At 39.9% G+C, this 26,701-nt stretch overlaps 1 long non-coding RNA gene across 3 annotated transcripts in view; it reads right to left on the minus strand.

Moving 5' to 3' along the window:
* Positions 1-26,701, minus strand: part of LOC137863764 (uncharacterized) — a 56,402-nt gene that overhangs the window by 11,808 nt on the left and 17,893 nt on the right. Inside the window, exons 2-4 of one of the 3 annotated variants that reach the window (XR_011101123.1) lie at positions 26,395-26,577; positions 23,885-23,959; positions 20,124-23,274 (exon numbers count right to left, since the gene is read on the minus strand). This is a non-coding gene — a long non-coding RNA (uncharacterized lncRNA). Of the gene's footprint in view, positions 1-20,123; positions 23,275-23,884; positions 23,960-26,394; positions 26,578-26,701 lie in introns of those variants that run through there. The other 2 variants (XR_011101124.1, XR_011101122.1) reach the window with 2 other exon arrangements.

Below are 26,701 nucleotides of genomic sequence, written 5' to 3' on the forward strand. Positions count from 1 at the left end.
GATGCAACAATGGAGTAAACTACTTTACTTCTACTTCAGCCTTTACTAGGACAAGTCCCAGTAAATTATGAGCCTAAACAACTTAGTGTTTTCATTTGTTTGTTGTTTTTGAGTGTGTTGTGTGGCTTTTTTTAATAATGTGTGGCAGAAATTGCACTTTGAATTTGGGGGATCTGCAAATTATATTTATGAAAACTTACATGTTTGTTTTGTGCAATGCTAGGTCACCCACAATGTTCATGAACTTATTTATAGCAATGAAATGTTATCAGAATTGAACATCTGAATAATTAAATATTTAGAATATACTCCACATTCCCCACAAAACCCAGCCATTGCATCCTATTAACATGCAAAAATCTGTCCTCCCAGGACTCAGACAGGCATAAATCTATTGTGTGGGAATGCCCCTGAAAATTTCAAACTTTAAATAACACATATAAAATTTGGATTTTTTTTTTTTAATTTGGAGCATCTCATATATGATGCAACTGTGCAAGATTTCTTTTTAATTCTTTTTAATTCTTTTTTTCTTTTTTTTTTTTTTTTTTTTAACAGCCAGAAAACGTGTTGACTACTGGGGAATCTGCAACATCCAAAACGGAAATTCTGCAGAAAGCCAATCCCTTTAAAAAGACTTGGTCTATACATTCTCAGCATTTATCTTCCTCCAAATACCATGATTAAAAAACCTGAAAACTCTCTATTAGTATTTCTGTAATGCAATTTAAAACTTGATTCCTCTCTGCATTTTACAGGTATTAGATAGTACAGTTGCCTTTCACACCACATGGAGTTGAAGTGCTAGCTTTACAAATAGACACAAAGCCTGAGCATCAGAAAACGAAGTTAATAATGTATTTTTCCTAGCCTAATTCCTCTACCCATTTATCTTCAGAATAACTGATGCAAAAATAAGCTGCAGGTAAACTAGCAGGTTTTCAATTTATTAGTACATTGCAGGTTCTGTATACTTTATCTTAGCCTGCATTTTATTTTGCTGACAGCATCCTTTAACAGAATGCAGCTTAACTGTGCTCAGCAGGACTTTACTTCTGTGAAACTCTGATTTTAAACCACTAAATGTATGAATTAAATCTAAACATAGCTAACTCTACTATTAGCAGTGCTTAATTTAATAGTCTATGTTACATTATGGTTATATTCAAAAAGAAATGTAATCACAAAATGATTTATAGATGGTCACAGTTGTCTTCATAATGAGCATCCAAATAACTAGCAAAAATTGATTGTTCAGTTTCCATGCCTTGGGAACCAGTGCACAATATATGAACTCTTCATAAATCTGTGTCAGTCTGCAAACTATGTTTTGACTGCACAGCTCATCTTTGCCATCTCCCATCCTGAACTACAGTTTACAAGGGTGACAGGAGAGGATTAACAGCACAGAGATGACAGAATTAGGTAACTTTCTATTTTAAAGGACACACACTTGGATGTCTCTTATCATAGGCAATTCTGTTTGCTGATTTTTTTTTGTTTGTTTGTTTCAAATTTAAGTTCTGTGTGTGTGGGAACCAAAATAAAAACCAGCTGGCCAAACAAAAGATGAGAAGGCAGGAGGAGTAGACACATGAGAAAAGAAATTCAGCATTATAAATCAAGGAGTCTCTTCATAGAAAGGTAAGCTGACCTGCAGCAAAAGCAGCCAGGCAAGACTCCAGGTGTCTGGGGAAAAGGGAGGAAAAACACCACAAATTGGAAAAGGCTGTCTTGTCCTTGGCCTTTCAGGGGCCTTCACCCTCAGCCCATGTACATATGAGTTGTGTGAAGGTCAAAGTAGCTCAATGTCTTGTATTGTCTCTAGCACCGTCTCTCTACAGACCCCAACAAGGAGTAATTTGCTGCAGAATCTGTTTTTGAATAGCTCTGCTTTAAAGCAGGCAAGAGATTATTCCTGGAGCATGGATTTGACCAGACTGTCCAATACAGGCTAGCATTCTGCTAAAGGCATGGCCTGAGCTCTTTTATCAACTCTCCCAGACACTGGGCACAGACTCACAAAGGAGTTGTGAAGGTCAGAGCCTCCCTGCCCCCTCTCCAGGAACACAGTAGCCAGAGCACTCACCCAGGAGATGGTGAATTGTATCCAGCTCCAGCTCCTGATGCCAACTCAGACATATATTCCTCCCAGAAAGGACCCTAGGTGTAAGGTGGTACCTAAAGAAGTCCTGAACTTTGCAGTCAGTCTTGTCATTTTGGCCTTTCTCCTATGCTCTAAATAATCTCTCTATCACCTTTATTTTGCAAGCACACATTCCAACTGTGAGGCCATAACATCCAATGATGACATTTGCTTTCTGTTTCTTCTCTCAGAGCTGTTCTACTTCTTAGACTAGAAATGTTCACAGAGCCCGAGAGAACAGCATGGAGCACAGCTCTGCAGACTGACATCACTAAGTGCAGAAGGTTGTAGTTTCTAGGCCCTGTTCCAAGGTCATTTACAAATGTCACATTAAATGCTATTTGGACAAAATAACATTCTTGTTATATCTTGTGGGAAAAAAAAAAATAAATCCATATAATGTGCTCCAGAACTTTATTAAGTCCTCCAGATCCTAACTAGAATACCAGTTATAATAAAAAAGTCAACAGTGGAACAACTGCTTTAGAATAGGCATAATACCAGGCACACTATGGTTTATGTAGTGTCCTCTGTCTTATTCCAGAGTCTAGCTCATTAGATCCAGTCTAGGTTGCTTTCATCATCTTTTAAATTCCCATGCAGTTTTTATGTTACAACCACAGAAAACACAAATTAAAGTTTAGGACACTTTTAAACACACTCTTTAAGGGGCACAGCTATTCCAAACCATAACAAAATATTCTGTAGAATGTCCTGAGCTCCTACTACCTCCTTAGGCATAACAATGAAACAGAACAAATCAGAGATTGTATGAGCACTCATCTTTGAAGTGCAGACTATCAGCTTTCTTCACAAGGTGCTACAAGCCTTCATTAGCCATCCCAAGAGGAGCTAGGAATAAAAAAGACCTGGATCTGGGTTTGCATTTTCACTGTCTCTAGGGTTCAGGACTCTAGGGATGCCCAGGATGGGTGCTAAAACAGCATTCCATGAGAAGCTCTAAAATGATGAAAAATCTATATTATTTATTGAAACAATTAATTAGGTTTTGGCTACACACCTTCCAATTCAGGCAAACATACCCTTATAACTTCCCAATGTTGTTCTGAGGATTTCAGCTCTAGTGTACAACTATTCAATGGTAGAGAGGATTTTGGTGGGTGCTTAATTCCAGATTCTGTATTAATAAGATCTGGGTATGGTGTTTTACTCTTCTTGGGCACGGGCGTGTCCTGGGAGTAAGGGCATCCAGGCTGCACTAATGCTCTTGATATCCTGCTAATCTACCTCAAAGGATACATGTAAATACCACTGACTTCACTACATTTAAATTAAAACAAAAAAAAATTTAGGCACCTACTTATGGCCCCAATTCAAGAAAGCTCTCCCAATTAATCTTTCATCCTAAGTGCAGCCTCAAGGCCTAGCTATGGTAATGCTTAAGTGATATTCAGCATCTTTGAGCACTGCTGTCTTCCACAGGAGTTGTTTTTAAGACCTTCTGTGCATACTCAGGGGAATAGTGGCAGGTATGACAGAAATCAGCCAACCTTTCCACATGTCGCCTGCCTTTTTCCACACGCAAAAGCTGAAAAACACATCTGCCTCACTCTGAGTATAATTGCTACAAATTGAAAATAACAGTGTGTCCTTTCTACATTGTTTCAGCCTCAATAGCTGTACAGACACCAAAGATTGAAATCAGGAGTTGTAGATGAGAAATTTAGATATAATTGAGTGTAAAGCATCTCATTTCAGATGAATTGTTTCACTGTAATATGTACGGGTAAAGGATGTTTTGAATTGCAAAATCCAATCAATGAAAGTGTAAAAGAAATTAGTTACATTTTGCAAAACACAGGAAAAAATGTTTTCAATTGAAGTAAAAAGAATGTTTCCTTTCTCATGAAATAGGAGGTTTTTTAGTAACCATTCTATGGTACATAAATCACATTCAGCCTAAATGTACATGTATTAAAGAATCTCAGTAGCTGCTAGAGCTCAATTTCTTACCTTTGCTGAATAGCTAATTACAGCAGCCATTTATCATTCCAAAAAAAAGGTTTACAAAAGATAAAAAGAGAAGAAAATAAAAGAGACAACAAATACATATGGTGGCCAGACAACTGAATAAGCTATGTCCTCAGATGAATTTAGAGGGACTCAGATTTTCTGTCGACAGAAATAAAGTGAAAATACGATTGCTGGGAGATTCTGCTGTATGGCAAAGGTGGTTCAAGCAGCCTCTTGGGAGCTCATAAGCAGTCTCTGTGCAAAGCCATAGTCATATTACTGATTTTTCCATCTACCATATTAGGACTAGTGCAAATTTGTGGTAAGCTGATGAAATTAATGGTCTGTTTTACCTAGGGCTCATTTCTTCTTAGACAACTAACCATAAACAAAAATCTCTGTGAATCAGAGTTTGTAATGATGGAGTTTTACAGAACTTCCTTATCTGGATGCTGTATTCCTTTCCAGTATTTCACTGAAGACCTATGGAGTTCCTAACCCTAAAGTACAACAACAAACACAATAGAAAGCATTTATTGGCTTGAACCACTGATTTCCTCACCTTGCTTTCTACTTTCTTTTATATAAGCAACATTATCCAATGCATCTTTCGGGACAGCTTGTGTACAAGCTCCTTCAACTTAGATACACAGTCAGATCACAATCAGTTCTTAAAAAGCTATCTTTGAGGTACTCAAAAACCTCATCTATCTGTAAAAGGCTCTGTGTAGAAGAATGAGGTCAGAGGAGGCAGGAGGGAAGTGGTCAATATGGGAAGCACTGGAAAATAAATCAGAGTGCTAAAGCAAGTAAATGAAATGGAAATGAGCTGAAGAGCTGAAAAAGAAAGACAAAGTTCAGATAATTCAACAAGGACAGTGCCCTATTTTGTTTTTAACACAAGACAAAATCAGCCTGTCCTCATCCCCATTTCTAACAAACTGTTCTGGTGGTGACACCAGAGGAGAGCACTGATCAGGATTTGCATTGCATTGTGTTAGTTGTTCTCCATAATGGAATCCATTATAAAAATACGTGCAGCTCTGATGATAAAATTCTGACTATGTCCAACAGTCCCTTACAGGAAAAGGTAAGGATAAGGATTTTATTAACTAAAATCAGTCATGTACACAACTGAAACTTGTTACAACTACACAACTGATTGCATTGCAACTGGAGAAAAGACAAGAAGTTATATGTTCTCTGAAGCCATGCACCAAAAAAATGGAAAGCCAGACATTTGTATGGTATCATCATACTAAAATGAGGACTGACTGCTTTTTGAAATCCTTATTATATAGAAAAGGACATTTACCCGGTATGCAAGTAACAAATCAATGTAGCAGCAAGTATAAAACTAAAAATGTGTTTTGCAAAATTTACTGCATGACAGTATAATTTTGAGACATGCTTACCATACTTTGGTTCTGATGTGAAAATTAGACAATGATAAGATGATTTTGTGAATACAAAGTCTTATGAGGCCTACCAGGTTTTATCTATTTTTCCTTGAAATAGACCAGATAACTTGTTAGCCTCATCTATAGGGGGAAAGCTCTTGCTTCATAAAACTTCTGCTCATAACTTGACACCATTTAGCAATTTCTGCTTATAGAAGCTGAATTAATCCACAAAGTATGTGAATTACAACACTTCTTATTTGAACAGAAAATGTGCTTACATGATTGCTGTTGAGATCAATGAACGGGCACTGGAAGTGCCTATAATATGTTAGTTTGTACAGAAGAGTTTCCAGCTCTGTTTCTTTAACTCCTGGAACATAAGCATCTGAAACGCATGGAAATAAAAGCTGAAACCTGAAATAAAAACTAAAACTTGAAATAAAAGAATCAAGCTAAGGTGTTTTCAACTTTCAAGAAATGAGAAGACAGCTGTTTTTGATAGAGTATGGAATTATTTTAGGCTAGATAATATTATTCACTCTGGATGTCATTAATTTTGGGATGCAAGACTAACCCATGACTAGCATGAACAGATCATTTGTTCAAGTGCATATTTCTAAACTATGAAGTTCTCATCACCTACAAGTGTAGGTGATACTTTTTTTTTTTTTTTTTTTTTTTTTTACTTCTCCATTTAGTATAAACTCTGCAGCAGCACATGAGGCTGCTCTTTCCTCATACATGAAGTGGTGATCCACTAGGAATTTATTCCTCTTTTCCATTATGTTTCTGATGGCACTGAATGGACCCCACATGTCCATTTTCATTTCATAGCTGTTGAGCACTAACCTGAACCACAAGCCATTACTACACTACAGAATTATAAATTCCAGGTCTGCTTGAGCATGGGAAAATCCCTCTCTGTTGATACATTTATTCCTATCTTCTTTAACAAAAGTCTGATTCTGAATCACAATATTCATGGAAAGATCATGTACTTGATGAAGGTGTTATCTTTGTATAACAATAGGATATGTCAGAGAACAATAGCAACCCCTTAGCAAATGCCACTTAAGCACAAATTCCTCTTCCTTTCTACATGCTTTTAAATTATTTTTTTCCTGCTAAAATCTTAGTGGAAGAGATCCAATATTGCTTTTAATTATTTTAAATGTTGTTTAAATGCAACATTTTTATTCATTTATTTATTTATTTAGGATGAAATAAACAGCTACACTACTAAAAAAAAAACTTCATGAACTGAACAGATTTTTGTTAGTGTATACAGATAATTCTTCCATCTGTAATATATTGTCCCTACATGTATAGATTAGTACCCACATAGCTGACATGCCAGCCAGACTGAAAGAACGAGGAAAGGAGCACAGTAGATGAAGGTATATTGACAACTAAGAGACAATGCCACAATAAGGGGCAACAGGATGCTCCCTTCCCAAGTGAAAGCTCAGGCAAGATCAATCTGCTTCTTGTGCTGCTGAAGCCTTTTATACAAATGAAAAAAATACTGTTAACACACATCCTGGGAAAAATCCAAATAAAACCTATCTACAGCACAGCATTGCTTAACTCATACTCACTTGAAACAACTGCTGCATCATATCCCTGAGGCAATAGGAAGTCAGTGAAGATAAAACAATTCTTTTGTACAGTGTATATTTTTGCCATGGGCTCGAGGAACCTTCTGCCTACAAGGTGTTTGAGGAATTAAAGCTGTTATCTTGATTGTAATTGTTAAGAATGTTTTTGATCAAACAACAACCCTTTAATCAACATACATGGTTACTACTCTACAGATATGGCCCACTAACTATTCTATGCTTTTGAAATGAATTTAAAATAAATATGAAAACCAAAGGAGATCCAAGTTTCTCTGGTACTGCAAAATCCCTGATTTCAGATTCAAATGTATCATTTTGGTGCAGGAGGCACAAACTGCCCTTTCTGTAACAACAGCATGAGCAGCAAAAACATGATCAGCATCTTTAAGCCTGGGGTGTTACAACTCAACAGCAAGCAATATCCTTGGGCTGGTACTATCACAAGAGGTCTTGTACAGGGAAGAATATTTAAAATAAAATAAAAATAATAAAATTAAAAAACAAACAAACAAACATCTAGGCGGTTCTGGGAAAGTATAAAGGAAGTAATATAAAACCTTTAAAGTCTTCTAGATCTGTAATATTTGTGCAGTGGACTGAAAGGACAGGAGGGTAGATTACTAGACAGAGAAGGGGAGTTTTAATTGGTTAAGAACCAAAATACTCACTATGAAAAGGGTTGTGATCCTTGACCAAGGAGAAAAAAAAAAAAATGTAAGCATGATTTGATTTTAGGACTGAGATTCTCACACAGTGAAAGGCAAGCAAGCCACCACTGGACAATAAATGCAGTCATGAGAATGGATGTTTAAGTAATTCTAACAATTTGATGGGAATTCAAAGATGCCACAACTAGGTTCCAACATTGTGCACCCCACTATTAGTAGGCACAGCAATACTGCAATTTCCATGTCTTTCAGAAACAGCTGTGCTATCAGACACTGAGGACAAATAAACTGGTACTTACACTTTCATTTCCCTTACTTCAGTGTATTTAAATTATGCTACACCTGTTTGTTTTGTTGTCATTTTTTGCTTTTGTTTTTACTCTTTTATGTCTAGTTTTCGTATGAATGAGGATCCCTGTATCTGGAAAGATTCCCAAATGTTTTAATCAGCATTAATTGAATCCTATCCTACATCGGAAGCACTCCCAGTCCTCATGTTATTCATGTTGTGCACCTCCACCTGGGTATCCTTCTCCCTCTACTCCAGGTAGCTGCTGACAAATAGGACATCTTAGAGTTACTGCAATGGCCACAGATTAGTATGCTTATTATACAGCTCAGAACCTGTTACATAGCCCAAAACCTGTTACATAGCCCAAAATCTTGTGTAAAATCACAGAATCACAGAATTTCTAGGTTGGAAGAGACCTCAAGATCATCGAGTCCAGCCTCTGACCTAACACTAACAGTCCCCACTAAACCATATCCCTAAGCTCTACATCTAAACGTCTTTTGAAGACTTCCAGGGATGGTGACTCCACCACCTCCCTGGGCAGCCCGTTCCAGTGCCTAACAACCCTTTCAGTAAAGAAATTCTTCCTAACATTTAACCTAAAACTCCCCTGGCGTAACTTTAGCCCATTCCCCCTCGTCCTGTCACCAGGCACATGGGAGAACAGGCCAACCCCCACCTCGCTACAGCCTCCTTTAATGTATTTATACAGAGCAATAAGGTCACCCCTGAGCCTCCTCTTCTCTAGGCTGAACAAGCCCAGCTCCTTCAGCCGCTCCTCATAGGACTTGCTCTCCAGGCCCCTCACCAGCTTCGTCGCCCTTCTTTGGACCCGCTCAAGCACCTCGATGTCCTTCTTGTAGCGAGGGGCCCAAAACTGAACACAGTACTCGAGGTGCGGCCTCACCAGAGCCGAGTACAGGGGGACGATCACCTCCCTAGCCCTGCTGGTCACGCTGTTTCTGATACAAGCCAGGATGCCGTTGGCCTTCTTGGCCACCTGAGCACACTGCTGGCTCATATTCAGCCGACTGTCCACCATCACTCCCAGGTCCTTCTCTGCCTGGCAGCTCTCCAACCATTCCTCTCCCAGCCTGTAGTTCTGCTTGGGGTTATTGCGTCCCAGGTGCAGGACCCGGCACTTGGCCTTGTTGAACTTCATACAGTTGTCCTCAGCCCATCGGTGCAGCCTATCCAGATCCACCTGCAGAGCCTTCCTACCCTAGAGCAGATCGACACATGCACCTAGCTTGGTGTCATCTGCAAACTTACTGAGGGTGCACTCAATGCCGTCATCCAGATCATTGATGAATATGTTAAAGAGGACCGGCCCCAGCACCGAGCCCTGGGGGACGCCACTAGTGACTGGCCTCCAACTGGACTTGGCTCCATTTACCACAACTCTTTGGGCCCGGCTATCCAGCCAGTTTCTAACCCAACGAAGCGTGCGCCAGTCCAAGCCAAGAGCAGCCAGTTTCTTGAGGAGAATGTTGTGGGAGACGGTGTCAAAAGCCTTGCTGAAGTCAAGGTAGACCACATCCACAAATCTTCCTGAGATTTTACAAGACAAAAGTACCTGGGGAATCTTCACTGGTCTTGATGCAATTCCTGCTACACTATTTTCTTTATTTATTTAAGAGAATACCTAGAGGGCAAAGGATATTAAACTTCTTCCAGAATCGACTCCGACACTTGGGCCATCAGAAACAAGAGAGTCAATACGGAAAGGCTCCCCCTCCATCTTTGATGCATGCTTTTTCTTTGTATTGACTGTAGCTCTTGAACTAATGCACTATATCAGGTTACATGATGACCACAATCCTCTGCACCACACAGGTACCATGCAGTAAGTCAGGAATAAGAAAAATTCTTAAAAAAAATCCCTATTATTTCCCAGAACTATTTTTTCATTGTATTCATTCTTTTAACCCCAAACCAAGTTTTCAATTTGCATGCCAAGTTTAGAAGCATGTGGCTCATCCTGACTGCTTAATAAAGCCTAGTAAAGCCCAACTGCTTTAGTGCAAAAAGATCTATACAGGCTTCAAAGCACGTTTTTCTGAACTTTTTTAATGGCAATGAGCACAGAGTAATGGATTACATCTAATCTGCATTCCCTCTTTCTTTAGGCAGCATTTTACCCTTGGGTTTTGAATTTTGAAATCCACACCATGCTGAAAGGAAAGCACAAAAATATTAGGGAAAAGTTGCCTTTAGTGCAGCTCATCATTCAAACGTTTTTAAAGACCCAAACACAGCCTCATTTTGACCAGAATGAGGCCTCCAGCAAGAGCAGCATGAGGTTATGATCCTCTTCATCTACCTCTTATGCCATCCCTACACGTTATGAAGTAAGGGTTGCTCTGAATATTCCACTCAGTTTTTACTATAAGCCATCTCTCCCCTTTCAGGAAAGGGTTTCAGCATGTTGATTATATTTCAGTGCTGAGTTTCTTGAAATCTTTAATCTAAAGTGACAATTTGACTAAATACAGTAGCTGCCATTTTACATTGCCAGCAGGAGAGGTGAGGAAGTCAGCCTGCTGCTTCACTGTTCATGAAATGGATAATGTAACTCAGAGAATAGACGTATAATATTTTCTGTCCATCACTGCTTTCATTTTACAGTTTTCTGCTATCTAAAAGCTGCTTGCTTACCCAGTCACTCTTATCTTCCCTCTTTGTGAAACTTCTTTGCAATAAATAAAATGTCTTGTGTGTTTGCTGTGCCTTCAGATCATTTTGATTTCAAATACACTCAAGATTTCATTTCAATTGCCCTTCTGAAAATGGTATTTCATATTATTCCACAGCATCAAAATGGACCAATGTAAGATACCATTTCTGACCTTTTCCCCCCACATTTGTTTGCCACATAAAAATAAATACATACAGACTCTATACATATAGAAAATGATTCTTCATATTTAGTTTATATATATATAAAGATGAGCATAAGCTAAGTTGAATAGTAATAACTTCCTATAAGAAAGAGAAACTATAGTACTGATTAATCTACTAGTGAAACAGGTCTTAACAAGATTGTTTTCACTGTTCATTGAACTTCATAAAATATTTAGATGATCTCAGAACTTCATCTGACAAACATACTGATGGCAGTAAGAAGAGTTTTAGCCTGATGCAATGATGCTAGAAATAAAAATGAAGTTCCCCTATTGATAGTGTTAGAAATTAGCTTCTTTGCGTGAACCTAGGAATATAATTTTGCTTTTTCCATTCATATGCAAATACACCATGCCAAGTGCACAAAAGATAGTCCAAGGAAGAAATTAAAACATTATAGATTCTAATACTAGGGTTATTACATGCCAAGCAAGTTTCATGCTATGCTTTGTTTCGGGTTATGTATGACATGACAGCTGTTTCCATTCAGATGGTATTTTAAAAGAAACATTTTCTGTAATTTCAGCTGACTCATATTCAGACTAGCAATACTCCATTTTAAAATACCATAGAGAACATGCAAAATGTTTCTTCACTGAAGACAGCATTTACCGTTATAATCTAATGCAAATGTTAGTTAGAATCAACAAGCCTGCACAAATGCCAATACCACTTGTCCCCCTTAAGATGATTTCACACCTAGCACAGCAACAGACAATTTGCCAGAAAACACATTAAAAAGCAGTTTAAAATGTATTACTGTATTATCTCTATGGTAAACAACACAGTAGGTCCCAGATGACTTCCATGGACCTTACATTCTAAATAAAGAAAAAAAAAAAAAAAAAAAAAGCAATCCCAAAACACATCAAAATCTGTGATATAAATTCAGATTGGGGCTATTATTGCAATCGTTACATGACCACTACCTGGGTATTAACAAAAGCTTCTTTCTACTAAGAGACAGTCAACAGGTCATCGAGTTAACATTTTATTTTGAAGGCAGAAATGTTAATTTAAAAAAGTAAACCCAGCTTTTCCTCATTTGTTTGCAAGCCCCATCCCATTTCACTAAGAGGATAGATGTATGGACTAATAAAAGGCTTATTTATGTGAAGATGAAGCATGCAGAAGTCTCAGGGAAGGGCACAACACCGAGCTCACTTTGTCTTATAAGAAGTCACACAATGGCCACAAACAGCCCTGAATCTGTGAGAAACCTTAGGCAGCAAAGCTTGTTGGCTAGGCGATATGAGAACACTGTACAATCCACTGAGGGATAAGCCATATGGTAATAAGAAAATGGCAGCCATTTAGGTGGTCAGAGGAGGACCATTTGTTTTGTAGGCTGTGATCAAAAACTAAAAGGGAAAAAAGCAGAAAGACTGGGGAAAGCACCTGGTGCTGCCAACTGGAACAGCTGAAGAAATAAAGCAGGTTGGAGATTATACAGATGTAATCCTTCATAAATCTGTCATAGCATATGGTGAACAGGGGAATAAAGGTGGCCAAAACACTGAAGCATGCTTCCTACCAGGGGCTGCTGAAGGTATCTACAGGGTATAAGAATATGGCCAGACATGACTCTAAGACTGGTGAACACGTATGTGTGCTGAAGAGGAGGATGATAAAGCCCAACACTGAGGCTCTGAATCTGTTTTAAAATGTCAGTCTGAGCACCAATGGATTTGTTTCCAGCTCCTTTACAGCCAGGATACCACTCTTGAAGTGTTGTGTGTTTCTCACCATTTGGACGCAGCTGAGAGCCACAAGCCAAGGTTGTGCAAAACAGACAAATACTGACATATCCATCTTGTGATGGAGCTTGCATCAAGCCAAGCTTCAGTACACCTCTTGTCTCAGCACTCTCCAAACAGTTTATTTTAACAAGACTATTTCTTCTGGAAGCGATTGTCCCCCTGTACTCGGCTCTGATGAGGCTGCACCCCAAAGTACTGTGTTCAGTTTTGGGCCCCTCACTACAAGAAGGACATCGAGGTGCTCGAGAGAGTCCAGAGAAGGGCAACGAAGCTGGTGAGAGGTCTGGAGAACAAGTCTTACGAGGAGCAGCTGAGGGAGCTGGGCTTGTTCAGCCTGGAGAAAAGGAGGCTCAGGGGCGACCTTATCACTCTCTACAGATACCTTAAAGGAGGCTGTAGCGAGGTGGGGGTTGGTCTATTTTCCCACGTGCCTGGCAACAGGACAAGGGGGAATGGGCTAAAGTTGCACCAGGAAGGTTTAGGTTGGACATTAGGAAGAATTTCTTTACCGAAAGGGTTGTGAGGCATTGGAATGGGCTGCCCAGGGAAGTGGTGGAGTCACCATCCCTGGGTCTTTAAAAGATGTTTAGATGTAGAGCTTAGTGATATGGTTTAGTGGAGGACTTGTTAGTGTTAGGTCAGAGGTTGGACTAGGTGATCTTGGAGGTCTTTTCCAACCTAGATGATTCTGTGATTCCTTACTCTTTCCTCACTCCTGACTGTTTACAAGAGCAATGACCTCAGCTGACAACCCTCAGTCTTGCACTGTGCACTGCTACTATCTCTCCTTCAATGAATCATATAATTTATTCATCTTGGGGCTCATGACAGGCCCCCACTGCCCTCTCAGTGAGAAAGGCAAATGTGATGGGGTCAGTGGTGGGGAAGTGAATCACTGACACACCTGGGATGCCAAGTCCTGACCAACAGCAGTGTTGGCACTTGCTCCATTTAGCAGCAGGGGTTCTATATCTTACACTGGGAAATACTGATCACATTAATTAAAGCAGCACTCCCACAAACCATCATTGGGTTACCAACCAGCACTTACACAGAACTGAAGACTCTCTACTCAGTAAATGTTGCCTGGGTGAAGGTTTGACAAGGTTTGTTTCTACTTGAGATGTTTACGTAATATACTATGCATAATTGTGCCTCCTGAAAGCATCAGGCTTTGCCCTCCATCCTTCCCAGAATAAAGGAAAAACTACCTACCCGATAGGAAAAAAATGTACTGTAAATTCGACTTCTATATCCCCCAACATCCTGTGGAGCTGATCATCATCAGTATGCACAGAAGATCGCATCCTTTAGGACACAGACACTCCCAAGGCTGTGTCAAATCCATCAGAAGTTTTGCTAACTGATAAAAGAATGTCTGAGGATGGAAAGCAGCTCAGGTACGTGTCACATCCCCCTCCCAGACAAATTTCTGAAATTTCATGTTGATGCTGAAAGTAGCAACAACAGGGTTCTCCTCAAAGACCTGTTGCCATCTGTTGGCAAACCACATGAGAAGGGGATGACAAGAGTCTTCAGCCCATCACATTCTCATGTGCTAAGTAGAGAGACAGGAGGCAGCAGAGACATTTGGATGCTGTTAAGCATTTCAGCAATGGATTAATTGAAAGTGGCAGATAGAAATGGGCTGATATGGCCTAACCAGAGTGAAATTACTGAATATTTGGCCAATTCAAGTATATGTAATTTTTATGGAATTTTTGTGAGAATGTTTCATTCAGCTTTAATTATCATCAAATAGGTGATGCATGGGAATCAGGGGCTAAGTGGAAAAGGTGTATATGCACAGCACAGGCATCAGGTTTTCATGGCAGATTCCAAAGCAGAAGCCAGGACCCTCAGGTCTGCATCTTTTGCTCTAGATTGGGAACTTCAAAAGGAGCAGATCCTTTATAAAGTGAACTCAGTGGCTCTAACACTTTTCAAAGGGAAACACATCTACTATGGGTTGCCCTGCATTGACAATGAAATTATTTCATTCCATATTCTCATTATATTTGCTTTCAGGTCAGTTGAATTTATTTTGTCATATTTTCAGCTCTTATTAGAGCATAGAAGATATAACTGGGTGCTAGATCAAAATTATTTCTATTCTATTCTAAATTTTATCAGCCAAAAGACACAAAGTAGTAAGAATGAAAACAGGTAGTATTAAAGCATAGGATAAATCACTATATTATAAAGCTTGCAAAAATAACCAGGTATTAAATTACTCTTGACATCTGTTTGTCCTGTTGGTCAACACGGTTCCTTGAAAGTCCTACATCTGTAACCAGCACAAATTAAAGTGAGAAATACAATTTCTTGAATTGTATGGGAAGAAGTGTTTATAACTTCAGATCATGGCTGGACAAGAGCAGACACACTCACAGTACTCTCAGTCATGTGACACTGAAAACTGATTACCAGAGCCATTACTGCTCTGCACAGTGCCCGTTAAATTGAAAGCAAAAGCCAAAATGTAAAATCTTTATCCGATCTTATTAAATGGCTATTAAACAATAGAAATGCACCAGCAAGTATTCCAGAATGGCATTTGCAAGCAATAAAGCACAACAAACAAGGCAGACAATTTTCTCCCAAGTGCATTACTGTAACACAGAGACACTTTTTAGACAGGTGCCAAGGGGCATCAGCAGGTCACTACAAGGATTCTGGTTTTGTGCCATTTCTAACATCTCTATTTCATGCAGTTTCTCTTCATGTGTGTTGCCACTGCAGACCTTGGCCATACTGCTGTGGCATTCCCTGCTGCCATGGATAAGGCTGCAACAAGAAATTTCTGTGCTCTGCTGAGTTCTGGCTGCTGCATGGCTTTGTAATCAAGCTTGTCATGAATGACTCTTACTAAAACAATGGGATACTCTCTTTTGTAATAGTAGCATAATTGCTATGGGGGAATACAAGAAACAATACAACAATACCAAAGTGACAGAGGAAGCAAGCAGATGTGCCTCAGCACCACTACACAGGCTTCCTGCCCATTTGTAAGTTTTTATTTACATTACGTTTACAGCTGCAGCTGACAGCAAGGAGAGCTTGAGGTGTTACTGCCTTGCAAGACAAACCAAGACCCTTCTTCTTTACCTCAGGTGGAAAAACTCCTAGCTTGGTGAGATCTCTGGAATCGCTCCTTCACTCAGCACCTCCAACAACTGTATTTTCTAAGCTAACATTGCATTGTCTTCCTTGCAGCTTTATCCAGTGGTAATAAAGCTTAACAGAACAGTAGGCATACCGTCCCACAGACAAACCTTCTGCAATGACACAATCCACTATTCTAGTTCCCACCTCATATTTGTAGGCCCAATTTCCTTCCCTATCCTCCAGGACAGCTCCAGCACAGTGTGGACATCTCACAGAGGCAAGGATCTGCACATCCCTACCAACTCTGCCCTCTTTGCTGAGAGCTGTTCAACAATCTGTATGCAATAGAGAGAGCTGCTGTTTAAATAATTTAGCAATTAACAAACCAAAAGACACTGTCAAATGTGCTGTGTATACAGATACTTTCCACAGATTATTGTTGCTGTCTTGTGTTGGAAGAAATGTGTCACAAAATGAGCATTGTTTCCTTTCTCACCATGGTGTTGCCATGATTTTGTATTTGTATGAACAAGCAATGCAAATACTTCATAAAAGCCTTTAATAGTGTTATTCAGCTAACAGTGGCAACAGTAATCAGCATCTTGCATTCAGACACAGAACAATCTGACAGCTTTGCCTGATTGCATCTCAATATTTTGCTAAAAGCAAAGATTGCTATAAATGGGTTGATTAAAGAAGAAAAAGTATGATTAAACAGGTGTGTATGGGGGACAATCACATGCACTACGAACTATTTATGCTGTGCAAGGGAAAATAAACTGGAAAGGTGAAGAGAAATGGGCATCTTCAAATTTTATCTACAATAAATGAATATCAATTGTATCCACTTCAAATGAATTATAAGTACTGCCACTGAGCAGATTTATGTATGCTTTGACAAGGTACTGAATAACCTTCTCATTAACAAAAATAGTTCAAACATGACAGATGTAAGAAACTTGCTTTGGCAGGGGGGTTGGGCCCGATGATCTTTTGAGGTCTTTTCCAACCCCTACAAATCTGTGATTCTTTGATTCTTTAATCAAGGAATTGTAGGGGTTGGAAGAGACCTCAAAAGATCATTGGGCCCAACCCCCCTGCCAAAGCACATTTCTTAGAGCAGGCTGCCCACATAGGCGTCCAGACGGGCCTTGAATATCTCCAGAGAAGGAGACTCCACAACCTCCCTGGGCAGCCTGTTCCAGTGGTTCATCACCCTCACCATGAAGAAGTTCTTTCTCATATTGGTGGAACTTCCTGTGCTCTGTCTTGTGGCCATTACCCCTTGTCCTGTCCCCACAAACCACTGAAAAGAGGTTGGTCAAATCCCTCTGTCTCCCACAACTCACGTATTTATACACATTGATGAGATCCCCTCTGTCTTCTTTTCTCCAGGCTGAACAGACACAGGTCTCTCAGCCTTTCTTCATAGGGAAGATGCTCTAGGCCCCGTATCTTCTTTGTGGCCCTCCGCTGGACTCTTTCCAGGAGATCCCTGTCTTTTTGTACCAGAGAGCCCAGAACTGGACACAGTACTCCAGGTGACTCCTGACCAGGGCAGAGTAGAAGGGGAGGATCACCTCCCTTAACCTCCTGGCCACGCTCCTTTTAATCCACGCCAGGTACACATTGGCCCTCTTGGAGGCCTGTCATACACCAGGACCCCCAGGTCGTTCTCCTCAGAGCTCCTCTCCAGCAGGTCATCCCCCAGCCTGTACTGATGCATGTGGTTATTCCTTCCCAGGTGCAGGACTCCACACTTGCTCTTCTCAAACCTCATTTGGTTTCTTCCTACTCATCTCTCCAGCTGGTTCAGGTCTCATTGAATGGCAGCACAGCCTTCTGACATGTCAGCCACTCCTCCCAGCTTTGTGTCATTGGCGTACTTGCTGAGGGCAGACACTATTCCCTCATCAAGGTTGTTGATGAAGATGTTGAACAAGACTGGACCCAGCACCAACCCCTGGGGAACACCGCTAGTCACAGGCCTCCAGCCAGACTCTGTGCTGCTGATCAACACCCTCTGAGCTCAGCCAGTCAGCCAGTTCTCAACCCACCTTACTGTCCACTCCTCTATCCCACACTTTCTCAGCTTTGCTACCAGGATGTCATGGGAGATAGTATCAAAAGCCTTGCTAAAGTCAAGGTAGATTACATCCACTGCTCTCCCTCCATCCACCCAGCTGATGATGCCATCACAGAAGGCAACAAGATCGGTCAAACACGACTTGCCCTTGGTGAATCCATTGTGACTACAACTCAACATTCTTCTCTTCCAATTGCTTGGAGATGGCATCCAGAACAAGCTGTTCCAACACCTTTCCAGGAAAGAGATGAGACTGACTGGCCTGTAGCTTCCCAGATCCTCCTTCTTGCCCTTCTTGAAGACCAGAGTTGGGTATCTTCCAGTCTTCAGGCACCTCTCCTGTTCTCCAGGACCTTTCACAGATGATAGAGAGCAGTTTGGTGATCACCTCTGCCAACTCCCTTAGCACACGTGGACGCATCCCATCAGGACCCATGGATTTGTGTGCACTGAGCTCACTCAGACACTCCCAAACCACTCTCTCATCAACCAGGGGGGAGTCCTCCATTTCCCAGACCTTTCTCCTGCCACCAGGGTCGAGGAGTCCCAGGGGGTGGGTCCTTGAAACAAAGACTGAAGCAAAGAAAGCATTCAGTATCTCCGCCTTCTCAGTGTCTCCTGTTACCAGGACACCCCCCCTCGTTCAGCAAGGGACCCACATTATCCTTAGTCATCCTTTTACTGTTTACATACTTAAAAAACAAACAAACAAACAAACACTTCTTATTATCTTTTATTTCTTTTGCAAACCTCATCTTTAGGTAGGCTTTAGCCTTCCTTGTCATGCCCCTGCAAGCCCTGACAACATTTCTATACTCCTCCCAAGAGGACAGGCCTTTTTTCCATATTTCGTAGACCTTCCTCTCCCTTTTGATCTTATCAATGAGCTCCTTGACCATCCACACAGGTTTCCTGTCTCCCTTCCCCCATTTCCTACTATTAGGGATGCACAGATCCTGAGCTTGGAAGAAGTGATGTTTAAATGTTACCCAGCTCTCACAAGCACCCTTGCCTTCTAGCAACCTAGCCCATGAGACACTCTGAGATTTCTGAAGAAATTCTGATATAGGTGCAACTAATTATGTATATTTTGGGGAGAGTGGATAGTCTCATATATTCTGGCTCTAGCAGAGGTGGATATTTCAAAAATCAAGTGAACAAAGTGAGCAGCATTATTTATTAATTCATTTTTAAGAGGTGAAATGCCCAAACCAATTGGTAAGTTGTTTCTTATTTAGTTACGTCTCCTCTATGTTTACAAGGCATAAGCCTAAAATGTGTTCACAAAATATCTCCTGTGTTTTCTTAACCTCATGCTTCACCAGTTCTGTGACACCCTTTAACTGTAATTATACTTCCTTTGGAGTTGTACCCTAAATAGAAATTGAACTATTCATGCTGCAAATTGAAGTTCTTCAATACAAAGCCATATAAATATCATGCATTAGCATTAACCTCCTCCAAAAATCTGATAAGATCGCTCCTGTTTCTCAGAAAGATGATACTAATTGCTGTTATTTTATCAAGTCCAGGCAGACACATTCAAACAAACAAAGGCTTGAATGACCCAGAAAATTTTCCCGTTAACCTTCGGAATATGTGAATGACCTCATGCAAAGACCCACTAACCAGCCAGCCATGTTCAGAGCCACTGTCAGCACATGGGAGGTAATGGAGTGACAGCTGGTAGCACTTCACCCATTAAAATCAGATTTTGTGGCACAGTGCACTCAAAATAAAAGCACTTCTGGAATTATGTAGCAACTGGGGGAGAGGTGACACAAGAAAATCCCTGCAAGGATTGTTAGACTGAGGTCCAAGCAACCCATGAACTTTGGTGGTACCCATTTGTGTTCCTGCTACCCTACTCCAGCCCTTCCTGAGCACCCCACACAAACTCCCAAGCCACAGCTCTCCAGAAAGTACCCAACAAGCACTTGCCCCAGCCCCCACAGTACCTTGGCACTTGTTAAATGAAAGGACACTTACTTATTGTTTTATCACCACCATTCATTTCATCCCTTCATTTATCCTCCCTCCTTCTTCCCTGTGAGCTTGGGTCACTGTAACTCATGAAGCCTCATGCCTCAGTTAAGGCACAGGCATTCATCATCCCAGACTTTGGGAGAGCAAAACCAACAGAAAACAGAAAACAAACAAAAATAGTATTTTTGAGCAATCCTTTACTCCATTGTTCATCTAGGAAATATGACTAGTAAATATATATTTTTTATTTTTTTTTTTTAAGCACTGATATAGAGAGCAGATTCTGTGGCTCAGAGGATCGACTTATTGCCATGGATGTTACAACAGCAGGACACACAGACATAAAATTGTACTGCATTTCCACACCTAGAGGAATTTCCACTGGGAAGATCTGATCATCCATCCCACTGCATCACTAAGTCAAAGTAAGGAGAATTTCCAGTTCTTCTGCTTGCCACACTTAATAGTAGAGTTGAAATCTGTTATATGAAATCATCACTCAATAAAAACAAAAGTTCTGATTTCAGTAATGTTGGAAATTAACCCATTGTGTGTAACTCCCAGGGGGAGGCTATTCTGTAGTACACAAAATCAGCATGTATTCTAGGGGACCCAACTCTGTGAAGGAAAAGGACTGGGCTGCAGAAATAAACACATCATTTTCACCTCTAATTTCTACAATTTCATAATGGAAGACTTTGGAATATTTACTTGGAGTAAATGAATGACTTGTTTATGAACTAGAGGGGCTGGAATTCAGTTATTTCAGTAGAAAAAAAAATGTATTAACATTTGTTCTTGAAATCAAGCATTAAGTTAACACACTTTACACTAGGAACATTTCTGCAAATGCTCTTCTTTTTTTTTTTAATGGATAACGCCAGTTGTTCTTGTGCTGAACAGACCATAAATATCCTCAGGTAATTAATTAGTAAGAGAGTCCAAGTAATTACTTACTGTGGGCCTAGTTATACATCATTACATTTGTTAAAGGGATACAGTCATGATTAACGTTCACTGGCCAAATTCATGATATTCATCTACAGAATGCGGAAGATTTGATACAGAACCAACTCCACCATGTAAAAGGAAATTCGAAGAGTCACCTACATGGCCTTGCCTCTGAGATATAGATTACTGCCTAAGCTCAGAGAGCAGCTGTCCTACATTGCTTCAAGGGTAAATGGAAAGACACCTGCCCTTGAGAGCAATGCAGGGTGTGTTCCTGAGCACCCAACCCTGAATCCCCACCTTCCACCAACCCTCATATTATCTGTGTACGTAACACGGCCTGACTTTTACAAAACTCAGCAACCCTTCTTCCAGCCCATTTTTGGTCTTTCCTACTTTGCCAGGGTGAGCAGGGGAAGGTGACTCCTGGAACCAGCCCCAGGCAAGCGAGGGAGGCAGCCAGTAGCTGTGTTGGTTGAGGAATTATGCTTCATTTTGTGTTGCCTTGTGAGTTTATTAATTCAAACAACAACAACAAAAAAGAAACAGTACCCTGAGGAAGAGCCTGAAAGTGATCTGAGTCTGTCGTTTAATCCTTACTGCCTGCTTCTATGCTAATCATGCCCAGCACCATCTGAAAACTGAAACACACAGCTGCCTTGCTGCCTTCATTATATTTATTAGATAAAAGTCGTCTGCAAAAAGATAATAATAAAGAAAAAATCTTCTATCTTAACATTACTGCAGATAAACCCTGGAAATAGATGTATGTTGTACTTGTACAGACATTTTCAGGTTAGTTTTGTGCTCTTTAATTAAGCAAAACAAGAACAAAAGAGAGCAGAATCAAATGCCAGCTCATGATACCTTTCCTGTTGGCTGTAAAACTGAATTTTAATAGCTCGCTCTGCTATTCTCTTCACTAAAGTTTCCAAATCACATTATAGACAACTACTATGCAAGTTTAGCATCTTCAAGAGTCCTTTGCAATTTGTCTTTCTAGAAACAGCATCTGTGAATCTGATTGTCATCTGAACCTTTGTGTTACTTTACATCAGCCATGAAACAACTTATGCTAACAGGGGGTAACAGAACATTTCCCTGTGGATTTGAGAGCCCAAACGCCACCTGCTGTCTATGGACACTTTGCACCTGGTCTCCTTTGTGAGCCATTACATACCAAGTCATGAGAGCAACAAGAGGAAAATAAAATAAATACATTTAAATCTTAAATTCTGCATAAATCCCTATGCAGCTAACACTGGGAAACCTTGCTCATTGAAGTGCATTATAAACATGATTCAGAAAGAGAAAAATATGTAAAATATTCCTAAAGAGGCTAACATATTCACCTGCTCAGAGATAGAAGGTATGGAAATAATCATTTTCACTTATAACTATGTTGCAAGAATTAAAATTTGAATGCAAGCCCTGGGAAGAGTACATGTCCAATGTAGAAGAACATTAAAAAGTGATCATTTTCAGACCTTCGTGAAATCACTTGAGAAAAGAAGAATGTTTTTGTTACCTTTTGGATGTTCTTTTTCCTGGCTGTGGGCAGCAACACTACATATCAGCCAGCATCCACCACTGCACAACTACCATTCCACAGCAGCAGGAAGATTTACCATCATGCACGTCTATCATCCTAAACCTCTTAAGGGATGTTCCCTATCTCAGCAAGACAATAAATACTATGAAGAAAAGATGCTTCAACTCAAAAAGGCTGAAAATAGGTGGAACAGTTCAGAGACCGGGCACACACAACAAAACACTAGATACAGCTGCTAAAAAATGGGAAAAGACAAGCATCTCTACAGAAGCTGCCTGACTTCAGTCACCCTGCAGATAATAGCAATCAAGACTGAACTTTAATGGTGGACAGATTGTTCTCACCTACTTACAAAAGGGCGGCTCCTGGCCCAAATGAAGTGGACAAACACAGGTTTCTCTGACGCTGGAGAGCAGTCACAGACTCCTGGCTCCCTCCAGCCTCCACAGGGAGTGAGTCCATGACCCAGTTTTTCAGACCTACCCGCTGTCCCACTTGTGGTTCCAGCCCTCAGGCTTGGATCAGAAAATACAATTTTGTCTGCTCTGTTGAGAAGCCTTGAACCAGTCCAAGAAGCACTGCAGAGTTGTTACAGCTTCCACTGAAATTTCTGCGCTATTTGCTAAGTTTACATATGTATGAGCAAAACACAAGAGCAACACATGGCAGAAACCTAAGGACAGTGTAATTCCCTCGTTAGCTGGGCTAGGAATGGCATCACCAGCTAAGAATATTGCCTCTAAATAATATTTTTTGTTTCTTCTTTCCTTGCTTTTCAATCCATCTTCAATAAATTTATAAGGATACCAGGTTTCCAAAACACACCTAGAAAAAACAAGACCTCGGCAACAAAGAGTCCAGTGACTACCACAGCATGAACAAGTAACCAAAAAGGTAACACATAAGCAAGTGATCTTAAAACCCAGAAAGACCCTGAGGAGAGCCTAGTGGGTCACCAAGACTCCCATTCCTGACCCACATCTGGTCCTTACCTGCTCCTTGAGTGCATGGGACAGAAACCCACTGGAAAACCCAAAAATCGGAAGTTACCAAGGCCAAAATTTGCCATCCAAATTCACCAATAAATGGTTCTCATACCTAATTATGTTTTAATAATAAACAAATTTCTACCATATAATCCTAACACACATTTCAGCCAAGGTAATGTTAGCCTTGTCTCAGGAATAAAAGCCATTATTGTCAATCATAACAAGTAGTTTAACTCAGCTATAGTATTTACTAGCCTCTTTGAATGGTGTATTATACCATCTCATTTTTTCTTTTTGATTAAAAGAAATTATTTTCTTTCCTTGTGGGTTTATAAGAAATAGGAATTGATTATTCAACAGTATCAGAGAATCCATTCATCAGTAATGACACAGTCTTCCAAAGAAACAACCAAAAAGTTGCAACTAGTAAATTCAAAATCTTTTACCTTTTCTCTTTCCCCAGATTTCATGTGGACAATATTATGGTTTTCTTCTCTTGATTACCATTGCAGCCAATCCATCTGCAAATAGAATATAGATTTTCTGAAAAGTCTGATTAGACTTTTTAACAGACATAATCTATGATTTAAGTAATAATTTAAACCTACTAGCAAGTTTGTTTTTTTAATATAATTTAATTCAGTTGTGACAATAACATATGTAGAGATATGTTGCCAATGAACATTAGCTACATTTTGTGTCTCTTTATTATCTTGTATTTTACTAGGTTGTCAAGAAACATATTCACAATAGAAAGCTAAATATGGATATCTATAGAGTCCAAACATAACTGGATGGTACATTCTCGAGCATTTGTATGAAATTTTTAGTAGTTTGCATATACAAGGCTCAGTTTATAGCAACCAAGCCTATATATGAATTCACTTGCACCAAAAGCCCATTTTACTATTTTGTGCAAGGAGAACAGTTTCTTAACTGACAATGCTTGGCTTTAATGAGTCCTGTATTCCATAAAACGCATGGTCTGAGTTTCACAGAAAGAAGACACTACAGGATATAGATGCATCAACCAGAATACATTGTTGTAAATTGTTCTTAAAACAACTTTTTGTCTTCAGTCAGGAACAGCAAAAAGGATCTCTAGCAGCACACTTGCAAGTTGAACACTTAGCATCATACATCATGCCTGGAGGCTGATGGTCACCATGAGTCCCCAGGCAAGTGAGTTCATTGCTGGATGTACCACTTTTCTCTGTCACTAGGAAAATGTCACTGTCGGTTTGATTTTACTTTTATTGGATTTGTGCTGATATACAGTGTTTCCTATGTCTGAACTCTTTGTCTTGTGCTTGGTTTCTTTTCCATGAACAGTTTCTGATTCGATTACAGATACTACTCTCTGAAATAACTGATTTTAATTAGGACATTAACCCATTGCCAGTCCTCAAGCTACCATGACGACACATGATAACGTAGAGAAAGGGACAACTTGTTGACTTCATTTACTGTTTCTCGTTTTCTAGAAACTCAAGTAAAATTTTGACAAAATCATAAGTAAGAATCTATTTTTAACAAAGATTCTACTTCTTTTTTCTCTATTACAAAATGAGAATGACAAAGATGTATGTGCTAAAGGGGGGAAAATTGGAATCAGAAAGGCAAATACCTCTTAGGTCAGGACCGAGTCTCTGGTCTCATTAATACTATTCAAGTATAAATTACTGCCACATACAATAAAGTGTTTATAAAGCAGTAATTAGGTATTAGTATTTGTTTTCATGAAGCATCTGGGAACACTACGAACATTACATCTTCTTTGAAATATCTAACGAAAGTAAATACAACACAGCAGAAAATCACTTTTTCCTTTGTGTTATTACTATGTGCACATCAAACATTTATTGGCTATTGAGGCAAAATTAATGTGTACAGGAAAAGACCAGATATCTGTTGTTAGGGGGTTCTACTGAAAGGAACAGAGCTATATATGGAATTTGTTCTGGAAATCTGAGAGATTTACTGTGTTAAAATAAAATGCTTGCCTATAGTAACACTGGGTTTTACAATACAGAGCAGAAACATGATCTAAAAGTTCTCTTCTGTGTCTGCATAAGCAGATGATCAGGTAGAAAAGTAATTCACTCTTTTGGCAGGCCAAGAACTGACAATGAAAAACTGAAAAGTGATCTTGAGATTGCTGAATATGCAGATGAAATGCTAGGAAATACAAAGCACAAATTCTAGAACAGCCCAACAGTGCTTAGAAAACCAATTTATAAACAGCTTTTGCTGGCTCTCCATTACTTCACACAATAAATGTAGGGTGACCTTGCATCCTAGAATAACTGATGAAATAATATCATGTATGTTCTACATAACTACATAAGTATAACTGATGTAGATATGTGACCTTACATCCTAGCATCTATGTCCAAGATTCCTCAAAGAGCTCTGAAAAGCTTACAGTAAATAAGCATGGCAAAAGACAGATCTCCCCTACCATTGAGAAAACATCTACAGGTGCAGGTTCCAGTGCCCAAAATGATGAACTATTTCATTTTAAACATCTCTTTTACCTACTTTTCTAAACTCTGATGGGATTATACCACCATTAAATATTTTCTGAGTCAGTTCTTTCCCAGGTACTTTCTCAATGTAAGGAAATGAGCTCAAGACAGCAGGTGGGTGTAAGAAGAACAGTTCAGGGCAACATGACCCATAACGTGCTCTGCAAGAAAAGAAATCAAAGTGCTTCACATAACACTTCACAGCAGTCTCTCTAAAAGTCTGATCTTCCCATATGCTAAAAAATCTTACCTCCTGAAGCCTACAGGGCAGGAAAACACTAATAACTATGTAGAGCCCCTCAATATTTACAGCTCTGCAGAACAGCAAAAATAAATCCAGGTCTCCTAAACATGGTCTCAAAGAGAAGAAGAGGGAAGAAGAGGGCCATGCCTCACATCAGACCTCAACACAGCAAAGCTATGAATACCTGAGGAGCCTGGTGTCAGGTGATGTGACCAAAGATCTGGCACGGTGAATTCTGGCTGGGGTCGGCAGGTTCAGATCAGAGCACACAGGAGCTGATCTGCAGGGCCTCAGCTTTAGTGCTATTTCCAGGGAAACAGGCATGGCCATCTCAGTGACTGAGAAAGAGAGGAGCATACTGCTGCTGCTGGAAAAAAATGGCAGGGAGAAAGATCAGAGATGAACAAAGCTCCTATGTGCAGTTTCAGTCAGAGGTTCCTGTTAATGGAAGGTTCTGCAAGGTCATTCTTTACACCCTCAGCTGGGTCTCC

This window comes from Anas acuta, chromosome 13 (assembly GCF_963932015.1).
Source record: "Anas acuta chromosome 13, bAnaAcu1.1, whole genome shotgun sequence".
Classification (NCBI taxonomy): Eukaryota; Metazoa; Chordata; class Aves; order Anseriformes; family Anatidae; genus Anas; species Anas acuta.